This window comes from Loxodonta africana, chromosome 10, assembly GCF_030014295.1.
Source record: "Loxodonta africana isolate mLoxAfr1 chromosome 10, mLoxAfr1.hap2, whole genome shotgun sequence".
NCBI lineage: Eukaryota > Metazoa > Chordata > Mammalia > Proboscidea > Elephantidae > Loxodonta > Loxodonta africana.
In genome coordinates, this window is record NC_087351.1 from 28,115,895 (window position 1) to 28,121,892 (window position 5,998).

The window sequence follows — 5,998 nt, forward strand, 5'->3', positions numbered from 1 at the left end:
CTGGGAAGAAAGGGCAAGCAGTCTACTTCCAAAAAAATCAACCATTGAAAACCCTATGGAGCACAATTCAACAGTGAAATGAATGGGGTTGCCATGAGTCAGAGTTGACTCTGATATAGATATTGATATGAATATATATACAGACATATCACAAAGTAGATGTATATATTTATACCTCTTTATATACATATATATCATACTTAGAAGAGTACACACACACATAACCATGTCAAAAATCAACTGGATGGCACACAACAAAGACAACATAGCGCTCTATATACATATGTATTTTATTTAGGAGAATACACACACACACTTATCTATATCTATGTATATATACATAATATACATAGATATACAGATATTCTACTAAGTATACAGTCTAATATAATTTCCAAATTTCTCTAAAACACTCTCCTTTAAGAGCTTATCAATTCTGAACAAAATTTATTTGAAGAGCAATGAAAACATGTATGAGAGCAAAAGAGGAAGCCAGGACAATATTTCGGGATTAAAGAAAGAGTAGCAATTGATACATAAGTCTTTATTTTCTTTCCAAAGATTCTTTAAATATAAATCTGGATCCCCATCTGTCTTTACACTGTTATTCCATATTTTCTGGTCTTTTACAGCTCACAGACATATGAAAATCTTCAATACCTCCAACAACTCCAGCACCATCACTGGCTTCATCCTCTTGGGCTTCCCCTGCCCCAGGGAGGGTCAGGTCCTCCTCTTTGTGCTCTTCTCTCTTGTCTACCTCCTGACCCTCATGGGGAATGGTTCCATCATCTGTGCTGTGTGCTGGGACCAGAAACTCCATACACCCATGTACAACCTACTTGCCAACTTCTCCTTTCTGGAGAACTGCTATGTCACCTCTACTGTCCCCAATATGTTGGCCAGCTTCCTCTCTGAGACCAAGGTCATCTCCTTCTCTGGGTGCTTTCTTTTCCTCCTTGGGTTCTACAGAATGCTTTTTCTTAGCAGTTATGGCATTTGATCGTTACCTTGCCATCTGCCAGCCATTGCATTACCCCACTGTTATGACTGGCCGTCTCTGCACCAATCTCGTGGTCAGCTGCTGGATACTTGATTTCCTCTGGTTCCCAGTCCCTATCATCATCATCTCCCAGATGTCCTTCTGTGGATCTAGGATTATAGATCATTTCCTGTGTGACCCAGATCCTCTGTTGGCACTCACCTGTCCCAGAGCCCTGGTGATAGAGTTCCTCTGGATGATATTAAGTTCTCTACTCTCATTTATGCCTTTCCTCTGTATCATGGGGTCCTACGCTCTGGTTCTTAGAGCTGTATTCAGGGTCCCTTCAGCATCTGGACGAAGAAAGGCCTTCTCCACTTGTGGATCCCATTTGGCTGTGGTTTCACTCTTCTGTGGTTCGGTGATGGTCATGTATCTGAGCCCAACACCCAAGCACGAATCTGGAGTGCAGAAGATTGTGACCCTGTTTTATTCTGCGGGAACCCCACTCGTTAATCCTGTGATCAACAGTCTGAGGAACAAAGATATGAAACATGCCCTGCAGAAATTTCTTGGAACATAAAAATTAAAACCTTGGCACCACCTCCAATATTTATTGCTAAGTGAATAAATGAACGTCAGTATGTAAACTGCTATTTATGTATAAAAAATATAAACTTGTGTGTGTGTGTGTTTAAAAAAAAAAAAAATATTTCAAATGACCGAGAAGAAACCTAGCAGTGGTTGCATCTGGGAAGAGAGGACGTCTTGGATATAACGGAAGGGAAAAGACTTATTTTCACTCTGTACCCTTTGGTATCTTTTGAATTTTGTACCACATAAAATATTCTACGAGGAAGAAGAAGGACAAGGAGGGAATGAAGAAAGATGATGTGTCTACTAGTAAATTTTCTGAGAATTGAGACAATTCCTGGTTTGTTGGGGAATCTAGAAAGTAAGCTAATGGAAAAATGAAGCTGCCAGGACCTGAGAACCTACAGACATTTCACCAGACTTGTTGGTTTTGGAGAAGGTGGGAAAGACTTTGTTCTCTGAGGATGTGTGGAAGGAAATTAACTATGATAAAGTTATAAGTGGTCTCTTTTCAGAATTGTTATTTTTATCTTCTTTATTCATTAAAAAATACTTAATGGGAGGCAGGGCCAAGATGGCTGACTAGGTAGACGCTACCTCGGATCCCCCTTGCAACAAAGACTCTGAAAAACAAGTGACTCGATCACATACATGAAAATCTACGAACCCTGACCATCAAACACAGATCTAAAGAGTTGACCTGAGTGACAGGTGAATGAAAAGCTGCTCCTTGAACCAGCAACCGCTTCTGGAACCCACGACCTACTCCACAGCCTTGAGCCCTTGCAGTTTCCTGGTGCCGAGTGGCGGGGCTGATAGAGGCTTGCTGAGGCGGGGCAGAAACAGGACACAGCCCTAACCCCTAGCCCCCTAGGGTAACCTCCATAGAGACTCAGACAGCGCAAGCAAGCTGCACACTGACGCAGCTAAAGAGAGAACGAACGAGCAACCACGGGAAAGCATCGACTGTATTCGGAGCCTGGAGCCAGCATTCCAGTCAGAAAACCTTGGCACCAGGCTTTGGACTGGGTGCAGGGGAGTTGAGTACGGCATCCTGAGACGGTGCAAATCTGGGGCACAGCCCTAGCCCCCAGAAGTGACCTCGGGGGAAGACCAGCCAGTGCATACAGGCAGCTCAGCAATGCGGCTGACAGGAGGAGAAATCACAGGGAGGCAGTGACTGGTTTTGGAGCCTGGAGTGCAGCATCGCAGCCAGGGAACCTTGGCGCTGGGCTTTGGACTGGGAGCGGAGGAACTGACCACGGTTTCTGAGACAGCACAAGCACAGGACAAGGGGCCTGACCCTCGGGGGCAATCTCAACCTAGCCAATACACACAGGATAAATGCCCCTAGGGAATCTCAGATAGAACAGTCATCACCAAACAAGATAAGTAGCTTTGTCTATATTTCGGGGTGCTACTCTCTCCTATCTATCTGATCCCTCCCCTCCCCTTCCCAGGTGGCTTCATTAACATTGGAATTTCCTGGGCCAGAGAGTGAAGTGCTTTAGGTTTTTTTTTTTGGTTTGCTTGTTTTGTCTTTTCCTAACCCATTCTTCTGGCCTGAGAGAAGCAGCTACAAAAAACCCAGGGACCAAGAATCCTTCTCTGACTTCCCGAAATTGGACTAAAAATACAGAACCAGCTCCAGCCAAGCATATGAGATCCACAGTCTTGGGCTTTCATCCCTACAGGGAACAAGGTGGCTATTATAATGCAAAGGCAATTCTGATAGTGATCTGACCATAATTGTTTTAGCGGATTACTGGAAAGACAAGTTTCCCAGGTCTGATATCTCTACCTATTAAACAGAGCCCTCACTGACCCACAATGGGGAACCGAGGGCTGAAGCTCCACCCAAACCACCTCACCTCCTGCCATAGGGGTCTGAGGATAGTGACATCTGCCAATCTGTAGAGGTACACGCATTGGGTGCCTAAGGTACAGCTGCAGAGCCCACCCACCAAAGTGCTTTAGGAATAGAGACACACCTACCACACTGGCATTTGGGGGAAGCCTGTCAGGATCCTGCCCCCCCTCCCGGAGTGTGACCCCCTGCTGCTGCTAGAATCTGGTGCACACAACTATCACTACTCCTCTAAGCGAATAGGTGACAGTCTACCCCACACACTTGGTGACTCAAAATCAGATTCGACTCAAGAATAGTGAATGGACGCTTAGGCTTGTATTTCTGGTAATGGCCCAAACCAGCTGGTAAGAGGACATTATTGATTCAAAGGCTACAACAATCAAGACAGTGCAATCTAGTAGCCCATCTACGTATATTGAAAGAAAACAAACCAAGAGAAGACTCAGTGAGCAAATATAAAATAAATCATTACAATATCTTATAGATGCCTCGGAGGCAGCAGTCGATATCAAACCACATAAAGAAGCAGATCGTGATTGCTCCTACAACTCCCCAAATTAAAGAATCAAAATCTTTCCCAAATGAAGATACAATCCTGGAATTGCCAGATGCAGAATATAAAAAGCTAATTTACAGAATACTTCAAGACATCAGGGATGACCTCATAAATGAAATAAGGCAATCTACAGAAAAAGCCAAGGAACACACTGATAAAGCAGTTGAAGAAATCAAAAAGATTATTCAAGAACATAGTGGAAAAATTAATAAGCTGCAAGAATCCATAGAGAGACAGCATTCAGAAATCCAAAAGATTAACAGTAAAATTACAGAATGAGACAACTCAATAGGAAGTCAGAGGAGCAGAATCGAGCAATTGGAATGGAGAGTAGGGGAGTTGGAGGATAAAGGAATTGACACCAATACAGTTGAAGAAAAATCAGATAAAAGAATTAAAAAAAATGAAGAAACCCTAAGAATCATGTGGGACTAACCAAGAAGAATAACTTGCGTGTGATTGGAGTTCCAAAACAAGGAGGGATAACAGAATATACAGAGAGAATAGTTGAAAATCTGTGGGCAGAAAACTTCCCTGACAGCAATGAAAGATGAAAGGATATCTATCCAAGATGCTCTTCGAACCCCATATAAGATAGATCCAAAAAGAAAATTAAAAAGACATATTATCATCAAACTTGCCAAAACCAAAGATAAAGAGAAAATTTTAAAAGCAGCCAGGGATAAAAGAAAGGTCTCCTACAAAGGAGAATCAATAAGTTGAGACTACTCAGCAGAAACCATGCAGTCAAAAAGGCAAGGCGATGACATATATAGAGCACTGAAGGTGAAAAACTGCCCGCCAAGGATCATTTATCCAGCAAAACTCTCTCTCAAATATGAAGGTGAAATTAAAACATTTACAGATAAACGCAAGCTTAGAGAATTTGCAAAATCCAAACCAAAGCTACAAGAAATAGTAAAGGAAATTGGTCAGAAAATCAATAACATCAGATAACAACACAACACAAGGTCACAGAACAGAACATCCTGATATCAACTCAAATAAGGAAATAAAAAAAAACAAATTAACATTAATTTTAAAAAGAAAAAAAAAATGCTCAAAACGGCATCATTGAAGTAGTTATGTAAAAGATCACAATAATTAAAAAGAGGGACTAAATACAGGAGGCATAGAACTGCCATATGGAGAGGAAAACAAGGTGATATAGGATGATACACGTTAAGTTTTTACTTAGAAAGACAGGGGTAAATATTTAGGTAACCACAAAGAGGTCTAACAATTCCATAACTCAAAATAAAAACCGAGAAAAACATAATGACTCAGCAAACATAAATTCAAGTAGTATGAAAATGAGGAACACACAATATACAAAGAAAAACGTCTCAGCACAAAAAAGTAAGTGGAAAAATGAAATTGTCAACAACACACACAAAAAGGCATCAAAATGACAGCACTAAACACATATCTGTAATTTCATAGTGAATTTACTAAATGGACTAAATGCACCAATAAAGAGACAGAGAGTCTCAGACTGGATAAAGAAACACGATCCATCTATACGCTGCCTACAAGAGACACACCTTAGACTTAGAGACATAAACAAACTAAAACTCAAAGGATGGAAAAAAATATATCAAGCAAACAACAAGCAAAAAAGAGCAGGGGTAGCAATATTAATTTCTGAAAAAATAGGCTTCAAAGTTAAATCCGCCACAAAGGATAAAGAAGGACACTACATAATGATTAAAGGGACATTTCATCAGGAAGATACAACCCTATTAAATATTTATGCACCCAGTGACAGGGCTGCAAGATACATAAAACAAACTTTAACAGAACTGAAAAGTGAGATAGACACCTCCACAATTATAGTAGAAGACTTCAACACAACCACTTTTGGAGAAGGTTAGGACATCCAGTAAGAAGCTCAATAGAGACACGGAAGACCTAATTGCTACAATCAACCAACTTGACCTCATAGACCTATATAGAACACTCCACCCAACAGCTGCAAAGTATACTTTTTTTTCTA

General features: G+C 41.1%; 1 pseudogene; it reads left to right on the forward strand.

Annotated features, from left to right (window-relative positions):
- Nucleotides 1-503: 503 nt before the first annotated feature.
- Nucleotides 504-4,174, forward strand: LOC100674403 (olfactory receptor 11G2-like; annotated as a pseudogene).
- The last annotated feature ends 1,824 nt before the right edge of the window (nt 4,175-5,998 follow it).